Source organism: Theropithecus gelada, chromosome 3 (genome assembly GCF_003255815.1).
Source record: "Theropithecus gelada isolate Dixy chromosome 3, Tgel_1.0, whole genome shotgun sequence".
In the NCBI taxonomy this organism is placed as follows: Eukaryota; Metazoa; Chordata; class Mammalia; order Primates; family Cercopithecidae; genus Theropithecus; species Theropithecus gelada.
Genome location: NC_037670.1, coordinates 92,442,047 through 92,455,875, shown reverse-complemented (window position 1 = coordinate 92,455,875; position 13,829 = coordinate 92,442,047).

The window sequence follows — 13,829 nt, the reverse complement described above, 5'->3', positions numbered from 1 at the left end:
CTAATTTTATAAATAATGGAAGTGTGTCTATTAAAAACATCAAAGCTTATTTTACTTTAACCACTTTGAAATAATTATTTTCTAAAATTGTTCAATATTTCCTTGATCTTTCAAACAGAATATATTCAAAATAGTTAAGCTTTTCGGCCGGGCGCGGTGGCTCAAGCCTGTAATCCCAGCACTTTGGGAGGCCGAGACGGGCGGATCACGAGGTCAGCAGATCGAGACCATCCTGGCTAACACAGTGAAACCCTGTCTCTACTAAAAAATACAAAAAACTAGCCGGGCGAGGTGGCGGGCGCCTGTAGTCCCAGCTACTCGGGAGGCTGAGGCAGGAGAATGGCGCAAACCCGGGAGGCGGAGCTTGCAGTGAGCTGAGATCCGGCCACTGCACTCCAGCCTGGGCGACAGAGCGAGACTCCGTCTCAAGAAAAAAAAAAAAAAATAGTTAAGCTTTTCAAAAACTCAGACTTATTGTGAAGAAACATATATGAAACATACCTCTATAGTATGTAGTATGGCTAAAAACAGTGAGATGTAAAACCGAGTTTCCCCACTCTGAAAAACTGAAAACTACCTTGCTTTGAAATCACTACATTTTTATTTTGTTGCCTCAGTTTCCCATAGTTCTTATTGTGCCTGACTGTAGTTCTCAACTTCTGACTCATTCTAACACACTGCTTTACCTTGGCTGTAAGCTGGGAACCCTGCTGTCAGAAATCCATGCAAGTTTATAGAAAAAGACTCCAAATAAAGGCTATGAAATTTTGCATTCTATTTTGATTGCACGGAGGCCTTTTTACACTCTGCTTTCTCAAGTATAGTTTAGGCCATTGAAGCTGCTTAATCAGCAACAAGTCAGGGAAATCTCCCTACACTAGCATGTTATTTCCCACAGTTTCATAATTCCCCTTGAAAACTGAATCCGCATTACCATATACATTATCATTTTTAAGTTTCTGCAAAGAATTCTTCCTTGTGATACAACTTCAGCTACATCATCATAAATGTTGACTTTTCATTTGATGCCTAAAGTATAGTTTTCAAATGTAACACAAAAGCATGTAAAATTTGACCCCAAAAGTAGAATTTATGTGTCTCATATAAGCGTATAAAATTTGACCCAAAAAATAATTTCAAATGTCTTGACTCAGACTACAATGTTATCTCTTTTCTTTTTTCATTTTGACATGGCATGGAAACAAAAACAGATCAAATGTCCACAGAAACTCCATCGGCAACACTGCTTTCAAAGTGTCTTTTGACAAGTAATGTGTGCACTTTACAAATCCAAAGGCAATATTTGAAGTAGCTCTTCCAAACAGCTGTATTACTCAAAGCTATCTCTATATCACCACCTTGTTTCGTGGAAGAAAATGTGGAAATGTGTACTGAAAATGTGTAAATGATTAAAGCATCAGTATAAAGAAAAAAAATTCTGAACATGAATAAAAATTATTTTGAGGGTTTGTTGAAAAATCAAACACCAGATGTCCATGGCTGACTTGCCAAATGAAAATCTTTGAAAGAAAGGTTCAGAAATTGACATTTCAAATGAATATACCCCAGCTGATTGACACAGGTGTTCCTTTGAGCAATCCTGGATAGCACTGTAGTAGACCCCAGGTAAGCAATCCTGTGGGATCTGCTTTTTCAACTTTGTAGTAGATTGTATTTTCCAAAGTGACACTGACATCTCTCCACCAAATGATGGGATTTATGTTACCTCTTCTTGGACCTGGGTGAACTTTTGACTGCAGTAGAAGTGACGCTATGTGACTTCTAAGACCAATTCATAAAATGCAATACAGCTTCCTCCTAACTCCCTTGGGATGCTGGCCCTAGGAAACCAGCCACCATGCTGTAAGAAAGCCAAGCAGCCACATGAAAAGACCACATGTAGGTCTTTCAGTCATAGATCCAGTTGAACTCTCCATTGACAGCCAGCCTTTAACCACTACATGAGTGAGCCTTTAGATAATTCTAGCCCCCAGCTTTTGGGCCACCCCAGGAGACAAAAGACAAGCTCTTTCACCCAATCTTGGTCAAATTTCAGATTTGTGAATGAAATTTATGTTGTCACTGTTCTAAGCCACTAAATGTTATAGTGGTTTGTTACATAGCAATAAATAACAGAACAAATTCCAAATGCTTCCACATCTTCTTCAGATAAAATGTAAAGCCCCACGTAAACCTTCATGCATTCCAGTTTGCATTTAAGGATTTCATATTCTATCCAACCAGATCCACCCCCAGCCCAGACTGACTTACTGGGTCCTGCTTTAGCTAATTGGCTAAGTCTGCAGTTCTGAATCAGGAGAGATTTTGTTTCCCACAGAACATTTGGCAATGTCTGGAGACATTTAATGGTTGTCACAACTGGGGGAAAGGGTACAACTGGTATCTAAATGGGTAGAAACTAGAGGTGTGGCTAAACATCCCACAATCTACGCATGACCCCTCCCCTGCAACAAAGAACTATCAAGCCTAAATGGTGCCAAGGTTGAGAGACTCTGACCTAGCTCTGGTCCCCAGCAGTGAGGTACTCAGTTTTCACGAGTGTCTTCATCATCATGTAGGTTGAAGGTTCTCAACCAGGAATTAAAGAAATAGTGTGTGCTGGGGGAAGGGGAGGTTAGAATATCAGGATTTTCAACCTATACTGTTGCTATAGCCTAGATGTTTGTGTCCCTCCTGAATTCATATGTTGAAATCTAATCCACCATGTGATGGTATTAGGAGGTGGGGCCTCTGGGAGGAGATTAGGTCATGAGGGCTCCCATGAGTGGGATTAGCACTCTTTTAAAAGAGGCTTGAAGGAGCCTTTTTTTCCCCTTCCACCATGCAAGGATAGAGTGAAAGGGCACCATCTATGAGATGTCTGGCCGTCACCAGACTTTGAATCAGCTGACACGTTCATCTTGAATTTTTCAGGCTTCAGAACTACAGGAAATAAAACCTGTTGTTTATAAATTATCCAGGCTAAGGATTTTTTATAGCAGTTATAGCGGCTTAAATGGACTAAAACAAGTGAGCTTGTGGTGTTCAACCATGGCTACAAATTAGAATAAGTTGGCAAGGGTTTTTTTGTTAGTTTTCTTGTTTTTTTTTTTTTTTTTCCAACTATCACTGCTCAATCCCCAACTCTGGAGATTCTGATTTTAAAAATACTGGATGCTAGTATTTTTTAAAAGCTTCTTAAGTTATTTTAATGAGTACCTAAGCATGAGAACTGAGGCACTGGCCACTTCTCACCTGGAGACTGTGACTCCTAACATGTTCCAGGTTAGGTCACAAAGGGGAGATTGGGGAAATCTAGAAAACAAAATTCAAAAATCCCAGTGGGTAATTCTGTTGGCTCTGTTCCCCTGCTGAAACCCTCTGCCTTACATAGTCCTCTGCTCTTAGTCTGCCATATTCTGGCAAGAAAAAGACCTGAGCCGGACTCCTCCTTCATTCTAGTGCACTTATTTGGGATGGAAGCAAACCTTAAGAATTAATTGATTCTTGTCAAGCCACTAAATAGTACCATTTTTTAGCAAATGCTAAACAATTCTGTCATAATAAGTTCAGTCTGCTGTGCACCTCTTCACCTATGAAATAAGCTCTGTTTACTAGATTTTCCATTAATTACCTAAGATGGATATAAAAACATTATTCAATATTCTTAGAATTTTAGCACTGGAGTGTCAAGCTAAATCAAATAATTTATATATTTACATAGTTCAAGATGAAGACAATAGTTTACTGATAGTAAGTTATTTTGCTGAGGTTTATCTCTCTCTTTCTGCACAGGACTTAACCTCGCTTCCCAACCAAAAAAAACCAAAAAAACAAAAAAAACAGCAGCTAGGCAACTGTCCTGCCATCTGCCTCAGATGCGAAGCAGATAAAAGTCGGCTCACTAAAAACAAAAATGACTTGGGTGGAGAGGGAAAAATGTGAAATAGCCTGTTATTATAATAATTACCCCAGTAAAATGTGTTATTTTATCATGATAATGAGATTTTCTGAACATGTTATTACATTTGTGGTAAAAAGAAAAAAATCAAAACTATGTTTCTGTTTTCAAAATCCAGTCATCGAAGGAAAACACCAATTTAATAAATTTCTCAATAATTATCAAATTATAACTTTATAACTCTTTCCCATTAAAGCCAAAGGCAGAAAGAATCCTTAATGTCATATTTACACTCATTATCTACAACAGAGAAAAGCTGAATATCTGTAATAGTTTTGAGTGCTAAGTGTACAGAGTAAGTGCCCATCTGTGCTGGAAGGCAGTCATAATTGTGAGCATAGGTTCTTGACTAGCATTGCCTGGGTTTAAATCCTAAGCCCACCATTTACAATGTGATCTTGTGCATATTATTTTACCCTTATAACTCAGTTTCCTCCTCTAAAAAACAGTGATAATAATAGTACTGGGATCATAATTACCTTTGGGAACTAAAAGATACAATGAATAGAAAATGCTTTGCCTAGTCCGTGGCACATAAGATGTATTTAAAGAATGAGCATATTTTCACTCTCAAATCTATAATGACAGCTCATACTTCCCTTTTTAAGTTTCAGAACTATATTTCCAACTGCCTTCTGGATGTCTCCATCTGAATTTCCTCAGGCCACTTCTAAATTATCTTTTCCAGTATATATTAGTTTTTCTCCATTACTCCTTGACTTATCACTAAAACCATTTTACCAAGACAGAGTAAGGTGTTTGGAATGGGTTTTGAGCTCAGGTATCCTTCTAAAGGATGGCTATATGGCAATTATGCTTCTAGTTGTTATTTATTTCCCTTTTCTAGAGACACATTGTTTGCTGTCAGAGTATCTAAAATAATTGTAACTGACACCTTAAGCTCTTCAAAATATTGTTATCTTATAACCTTTCTAATATTCTAAAGAGCATTTTTAATAGTTTCTTAAAGGTACTAGGCTTAATGTCTTACTTAACACTTTCTGTAAACAACAGAACTTGATTTTGCCCCATTGTGTGTACCTCATTTCTTGAGCACCTCTCTAATACTGTCCTCAGTGTCCATGATGAAAAGTCATATTCTTACTTAGTTTTGAGACCAAAAACCAACTGGGCAAGATCTAGGACTGTAGGACTTCTTTTGATAAAAGTTGAGGCAATAGGCCGGGCACGCTGGCTCATACCTGTGATCCCAGCACTTTGGGAGGCCGAGGCGGGTGGATCACCTGAGGTCAGGAATTCTAGACCAGCCTGGCCAACATGGTGAAAACCTGTCTCTACTAAAGATACAAAATTAGCCGGGTGTGGTGGTGCGTGCCTGTAATCCCAGCTACTCAGGAGGCTGAGGCAGGAGAATCGCTTGAATCTGGGAGGCAGAGGTTGCAGTGAGCTGAGATTGCGCCATTGCATTCCAGCCTGGGCAAAAAGAGCAAAACTTCTTCTCAAAAAGAAAGAAAAAAGTTGAGGCAATAATGAGCATCAGGAAGATATTGCTAGGCTCTGCCCAAGTGGGTAAGTTAAAAACAGGTGTCATAACAGGATTCAGTAAAATTTAGTAACTAGAAGAAATGCAAGTTTTTCTCTCAGTCTAACCAGTAATTCAATAAATAACACCTGAAAATCAGAAACTGTCAGTCTTATAGACCTACGACAGAGTATATTTGGAGGATTCAAAATCAATTGAACATCAAGGAAAAGAGAGTTCTCAAAAGATAGGAAACTTTCAGTTTTATGAAAGTCAATCTAATGCAACAAGAGAGAAGCTATTATAACTTGAAACTTCTTCCTGTAGGCTGAATAAAATACAGAGTTAAGAGGTACAATGGAAACTGGTAAGAGCTAGGACACAGATCAGATAACAGGCAATCATCATTTGGCCGAAGGAATTACAGAGAGGTTGTTAGAAATTTTCATTATGCCACATTTCATTGACAATAATGTAATTCCTGCTGAATTGATGCTAAATGCTGAGTTGATCTAAGGAAATAAAGAATCAGAGGCTGGGCACTGCTCCCTTTGTCCATGAGCCACTGTGCAGGGATCACAAACTTAAATGCCTGTAGGACTTGGGCACATAACATACATCAGTGAACTCAGCCTGGCTACATGAAAAGCAGGAACATGTTCAAAAAAAAAAAGAAAAACGGTAACTGACTCTTAAGGAGACAGCAGAGTGGTAAGGGTTGTAGCAGACTGGAGAGCTCGGACCATTCTTAAGTGGGTGGAAGATAAACAGCCCTAGCTCATTGCCTTGAAGAAATGCAGACCCACTTGTGCCCAATATTCTGATTAAGAGATGCTGAAAGTAGGATTTTATGAAACATCCTGATTTTTAAGTTTTACACAAAATTTATTAATTTTTTTTTTTTTCGGAAACAGAGTCTCACTCTGTTGCCCAGGCTGGAGTGCAGTGGCAATCTCGGCTCACTGCAAGCTTCGCCTCCCAGGTTCACGCCATTCTCCTGCCTCAGCCTCCTGAGTAGCTGGGACTACAGGCGCCCGCTAATTTTTTTTTTAGTCGGGCCCGGCTAATTTTTTTTGTATTTTTAGTAGAGACGGGGTTTCACCGTGTTAGCCAGGATGGTCTCAATCTCCTGACCTCGTGATCTACCCATCTTGGCCTCCCAAAGTCCTGGAATTACAGGCGTCAGTCACCACGCCCAGCCAAAATGTATTAATTTTTAAACCACTCTGTGGAATGATGCTATGAGGGCCAAATAAAGATCTACTGGTCACATTTGGTCCATGGGCTGCCAGTTTGCTAGTCTCCACTACAGGGTTTTAGAACTACGCAGTGACCTTTGTTTCTCTTCCTTCACTTTCATTCTTTGTATTTGATTCTGGGACTTGCGTTTTCCAGTCAATCAAGAAGATCCAAAGAGTCCAAGTGAAAAAGTAGGAGTATATATGGGAGCAAAGAGACCTTAGTTAGCAAAAATACAAACACTTAGTGATTAATCAAATATGTAAAATTTAGACTAAGTAGCAATTTTTGTATTTCTTTTGCTAACCTTGCCAAGAGAGATTATGGCTACCTTAATAAAGCCAATTTCTTATCTCTTGGCCATCTGATATCCTTTAAACTTAAATCTGTTGGATATTTTCCATTTGTCCATCCAGTTTCCTTCTCTGTGCCCCCAGGAAGCTGGCTGTGCCCCCAGGAAGCTGGCTGGTATAGATTGCATTAAAGGACTACTTTACCTCTAGCTTCCATTGAGTTTGGCCCATCTGGGAGCACTGGCAGGAGTTTGGAGGGTGGAGAGAAATGAAAGTCAGGGCATTTATTTGCCCTGCTTTCCCCCTGCTGGTCCATTGATTTAATCCCTTCTTCCTATTTGGAGGTCCTCCTTACACAGCCCCCCATTCCGCATGTGTGAGTGTATGTATGTGTCCCTTGAAATATTGTCTTTTACTGTTCCTCCAAGCCAGGGGTGCTAAGGTTCCCCACTATTATAAGTCTCAGAGAACTACACCACCGGTTGTTCCTTTTCTTAAAACCTTCCCTACAGGCCTCAACTACTCAATTTGTCTGCTTTCTGTTTCCTGCTGGAAGCCTGACTTAGAAAGCCATTTCAAAGTACACAATCCATCCCCAGCATTGCGATCTTAACTGGACAAAGCATCTCATCAAGTCCTTTAGTTCTTATTTCTTTGGGTCTTTTGGCACGCCCTGTTTTCTTCTACCTACAGACTAGCAACTATCCTCCCAACCAAACCAACCACACCCACCCTTTCCTTCTTACTCGTTGTCAGAAAGTTTTTCCTGAGGGTTACATTCCCCAGGGTTTAAAAGATAATGAAAAAGTACTTTCATGGTTTTCTGGTTGGAGGATGAATTTGTACAATCTTTTGGAAAAGCAAAGCTATTTGGCAGTAAGTGTTAGGAGCCTTGAGAATGTATCTAAACTTTGACCCAGTAATTTTACCTTAGGAACTTTTCCTACAAAAAGAATCCTAAATATTAAAAAATTTGGATAAAGAGGCATGCAAATATGTTTATTAATAAAATAGCCAAAAACTATAAACAGAACATACTCCAACATTGATGTTTGCCAGTTGTCTTCTGTTTACCCCACCAGCTTCTCTCTCCAATTGTCCTCCGTCATGAGAGGCTAGCCTTCCTAAGACTCTGACTGTGGCTCCACTAACTTCTGGCTTTGGAATGAACTTTACTAATGGTATGTCTTGATAGAAATTGAAGATGAGAAGAAGAATGAAGTAGGAGTAGTTATTTTCCCTGTCCCCTTTCCGCAGATAGCCTCAGGCTGGCCAACATTCTTGAACAAAGGTAAAACAGTAAAACAGCCTTTCACATGCCCTCTTCACATAACTCAATCTCCCTTAGGTTCAGTAATATATGCTTCTCTTGTCTTTTGAAGCCTAGGGATAGTGATGCATTCTGTTCTGCGCCCTGCACCCATGCACACTGTTTCTAACTCAGGGATACTGTGCTGTCACTAACACTCTAACCCATTAGAAAATTCTCCTCAAATTGCCCAATTTAAGTACACCAAATATATTTCACTGCCAAGAATCTGGCGCAATCACACAGCATATTTAAGTATACTAGGCACCACAGCCACTATGGAATAATATGTAACATAGAAAGATAATCATAAAAAGTACAACAAAAAAGATAAATCTAGTATGATTTATCAGGTACATAAAAATAAAGCAAATAAGATTCATCATGAAAATGTAATAAGTTTTCTATAATAAAAAAATATTACTTTTTTAATGAGAAAATATTTAATGACTTAAAAGGAAAGACATTGTAAATCATGCCCAGAAGAATTTGAAAAGACCTTGCAGAAGTGGCAATAGAAATGATACTTGACAATCAAGTAGGACAAATGAGAGAAAAAAAAAAAGTGGGGAAAAAAACATGTCTGGCTGAGAATGACGCCTATGAAAAGGCAAGTGAAAGTGCTTGTAGAAAACCAGGATTCTCTTCTGAAGAGCCTAGGGTAAACAGAGTTGAGAAAGGGCAGAGGATTTCACAGAAAAGGGTACTGGGAATGTGATTTGGGGCCAGGGTGTCCAAGGTTCCATAGCTGATGTTAAAAGTCTCTCCATGGCCTAGGAGAAAGGTTGGAGAGTGGCATTAAATGAGCCATAGAAGGGTTTAAGAAGAGGACAAACAGTTTATATTTGTGTCTCCAAAGGAAAACTCTCCTACCACTGTGGAGAAAGGAGGGCTAAGAGTTCCAAGAAAAAAAAAAAAAAAAAAAAAGCCTGAACTAAGAAGTTTTACTAAGGAGTAAAGAGGGTAAAGAGAATAGAAAAGATTTAGATGCTTCACTAAGACAGGATTAATATAATTTGTAAACTAATGAAAGACAGGTGTTGTCTAGCATACATCTGTAAGAGGGAACAGTGATACCTGGGATACACTTAAAATCTTGGTAAACTTCCCTGCTACTTTAGCTTGAAAAGGGTTCAAACGGCCAAAAATACTGTTTTCATTTTTTTGTTGGAATTGTACATCATACTGAAGAGCAGATCTTTATAAATACATTTCTTATATTTCTGAACCTTTAAAGGACTAAATTCCCAGATATGGGATTAATATTTCAAATATTTTCAAGATTTTATTACATAGTGCCAACCGATTACAAAAAATATTACAGCCAATTTGCAATTTCACCATAAATGAGTTCCTGTTTTAACCTAGCTAGCACTACATACTGTCATTTTTTTAAAGTCTTTGAGCATTTGATGGGTAACAATAGTATCTCATTTCTTAAATTAGTATTTCTTTGATAACTAGTAAAGCTGAACTTTTTCCATGTCTTTAAACATCTGTATTCTCTATCCTCTTTACACATTTATCTATTGTAGGCTAAATGTTTTCTTATACATTTGTATGAGCATATTCTATGGTATGTGTTTTGATCCATTTCTGCAACATTTATAAATACCTAAGGTTTAAAAAAAGTATCACCAAATGTGTCCATTGGTTTTCTTTAAATTGGATAAATTATTTTTACATGTAGAAAGAACTTTCATTGCCAATGCCAGAAAGTACTGACCTATATTGTCTCCTAGTTTTACCCTAAGTTCTTTAGTTTATGATGAATGTATTTTGATATAAAGTAAGTTTCTAGATTTAAGTTTTTGTCCAAGTAGCTAATAATTGTCCCAACTCCATTTATTATTTATCCCCTCTTCATTGATTTTTGAAGCAAATTTTATATTATATTAAATTGCTATTAATATTGGGTTCTATTTCTGAACTATCTTACTTTTAACAATTTACCAAATTAGTCATCTTTTTTATTATTATTACATATTATTTCCAAATCAGATTATAGTATCTTTCAAAAAAGGGATTGGGTTCTATTGATGCTTGTGTTTTCCATAGGGCCCATCACTTTACACATAGTAAATGTTCAATAAATATTTACATATTTATTAGATGAATGTTTAAATTGAATATCCTGTGCGTAACATGCAAAGAGTTTCCTCACTATGTTAAAAGGTCACATTCTTCAAGGTGAAACATGAAGTAATTTTGAAATTGGAGAAGGGGGCTGAGAATGGCAGTATTCCAAGTATAAAAACTCCATGTGAATTTGATTAGAATAATTTAAATTTTGTAGTGACTTCACTCTCCAGAGGCTATGTGATCATGAGAAAATGCTGAAAGGGAGAATTTTAGTCATGGGTTCCCTCTGAGTTATTGAAGTTCAGAAAGGCCTTTAGCTGTGTAATGATGTGCAAATCAGTCCACATTCCACGGTGGCTCAACAGATGAACTATGTCAATGGTGAAATGTTGTCTTTATAATGTCTGCTGATACCTCTATTTGAGAGAACCAGCTGTTGGTCCTTTATACTGCTGTCCATTTAGAAATCTGAGCAATAAAGTAATACTTAATACTTATTGCATATTCATTTAGCCCCCCAGCTACATATTAGGGTAAACATGTTAAATTTTAAATAAAAGGCAGTATTAAATATATGTATCTCTGGCACATGCAAGTGAGTGAAACTTTCATACAGTTGTATATCAAACTGTACAGAGATGACTTCAGACTAAAAAGATTGTGGAACAATTTTGTTTGATTAAGGAGACATAAAACTAGATTGTCATAAAGAATACTAGGATTACAGGCTTCTATAAAAAGACATGCTCACTACATCTATTCATGTGGGTAAAGAATAGTATAGTTACCAGAAAAGGAAAAGTTATGTATTCAGCAAAACCAAAGATATTTGATGTTATTTTTATGACAATATGCAAGTCTTGAAATAAGTATTCATGTATTTTCAATGTTGTTTATATTATGAAATTAAAATAGTCCTAATTACCATTGCAAAAATCCTTGGGATAATATATGATGAATTCTAACATGTTTCGCTCATGACCTCTTTTGATTTTTTACAATTATTTTACTGGGTAGTTTTGTGTAGCATGTGTTTGCATTTTATAGACTTTAATTTTTAGAGCACTTTTAAGTTCACAGAAAAATTAAGGGGTAAGTACAGAGTTCCAATATACTCCCTGCCCCCACATGGGCTCAGCCACTATCAACATCCCACATCTGGTATAATCGATCAATCAACATTGACATACGATTATCACCCAGAGTCCACAGTTTACATTAAGGTTCACTCAGTATTGTACATTACATGGGTTTTGACAAATGCATAATGACATGATTCCACCACTGCAGTACCATACAGAGTAGTTTCATTGCCCTAGAAATCTTCTATGCTCCACCTATTCATCTCTCCTTCTCGCAGTCCCAGGCAAACACTATCTTTTTACTGTCTCCATCAGATTGCCTTTTCCAAAATGTCTCAGGGTTGGAATCAAACAACATTTAGACTTTTTGGTTGGTGTCCTTCACTTAGCAATATGCATTTAAGTTTCCTTCAAGTCATCCCATGGCTTGATAATTCATTTATTTTTAGTCCTGAGTAATATTCTATTGTCTGGATGTACCACAATTTATTTATCTACTTACCTACCTACTTATCTACTTATCTACTTACCAAGAGGACATCTTGGTTACTTCCAAGTTTGGGAAATTACGAATAAAATTGGCAGACATAGTTTTCAACTCCTTTGGGTAAATACCAAGGAGCACAATTGCTGGATCATTTAGTTTTGTGAGAAACTGCCAAACTGTCTTCCAAAGTGGCATTCCCACCAACGGTGATGATGGTTCCGAGTGCCCTATGTCCTTATCAGCATTTGGTATTACCAGTGTTTTGGATTTTGGCTGTTCTAATAGGAGTGTAGTGATACTTCATTTTAATTTGTAATTTTGATAGTTTTAATATAGTCATCACATAAATGAGTTGAGGCTGCAGAAAATTAAATAAGTTACCCATGATTCCACAGCTACTGGGTAGCAGATTCAAACTTACTTCTTAAGACTCCAAAGCCCATGTGCTTTTTGCACTGTGGTTGTCTTATAGCTAGACAAGAAAAGAATTTAAATTCATACATGCGGCACATCAGCGGTTAGTTTCCAGTCACATTTATTGCTTGTCTTAATTTAGTTTTATCCAGAAGAAGACCCTGACACCAGGAAATATTGGGGGGTCACAGGGAAATGAAGGAAGGAAAGACAATCAATGAAGGATCTATTTGAATGCAGATATCACTGTGACCAAGTATAGCTTGGTCATACAGGGGAACTTCGGAAAATGGTGCTAAATATTATTCCTAATGTAATGTGTGGCGTTAGTACATCTTCTACTGTTTGAGACTGGCCCAGGACAAAGAATGTACAAAAATTAAAAGTACTAAGAAACTTTTATAGAAATTTGACATTTTAGTGATACCCATTTTTTCCAGTAATTCATTTTACTTTATGTTATTTAAGTATCAATCCATGATAGATTGAAAATTAAAAACTAGTTCAAAAATAGTGTAGAACACAAGGCCTAAAGTGACTTCATACAAGAAACAGGGAGCTGGGGTATTTATACCTCACTTCCTATCTGGTTGGTGCACAGTTAAGACAGCACCCGGGAATTTTGTTCATTCCCTAGCACTTCTAGCACACAGACTTCCAGTTGTGTGCGATGAAGTGGTGAGCCAGGGCAAACATCATCTTTCTAATGATGAGATAAAGGCTAAGCAAGCATTAGTTTCCTGCATGCTATAAAAGGATAACACCATACACAGGCTCTGTGTATAGGATTAGACTATGCATGGATAAAATGTTTCATTCAAAAGTACCCATATTTTCTACCAAGAAAGCCAAAGACAAGAGCCCTCCTCTCCTTTTCCCACACCCAGAAAGCCAGTGTACTAGCATGTGATGAAAATTCTGAAAATCAGATATTCCCAACAAGGATTTTGAATCTTGAGCAAGTGATCCAAAGCAAAGGGAGGATTAAAAGTTGTTCTTAAGAGTTAGACACTTCCTGCTACTGCTTATGCCTCCGTGTTTTCTGGCCTTGGTTAGTCTTAGTCTCCCAGCTTCCTGCTGATTCTGTGAGCTCCCAATTTTCTTTCAATAATTTCCTTTTTTTTTTTTTTTTTTGAGACAGAGTGTCACTTTGTCACCCAGGCTGGTATACAGTGGTGTAATTTCAGGTCATCGCAACCTCCACCTCCGGGGTTTAAACAATTCTCATGCCTCAGCCTCCCGCATAGCTGGGACTGCAGGCATACGCCACCATGCCAGGCTAATTTTTACATTTTTAGTAGAGACGGGTTTTGCCATGTTGGCCAGGCTGGTCTCGAACTCCTGACCTCAGGTGATTCTCCTGCCTTGGTCTCCCAAAGTGCTGGGATTACAGGTGTGAGCCACCACACCTGGCCAATAATTTCCTTTTTTACTTAGAATAGCCACAATCTGACTCTTTACTTGAAACTAAAAGTCATG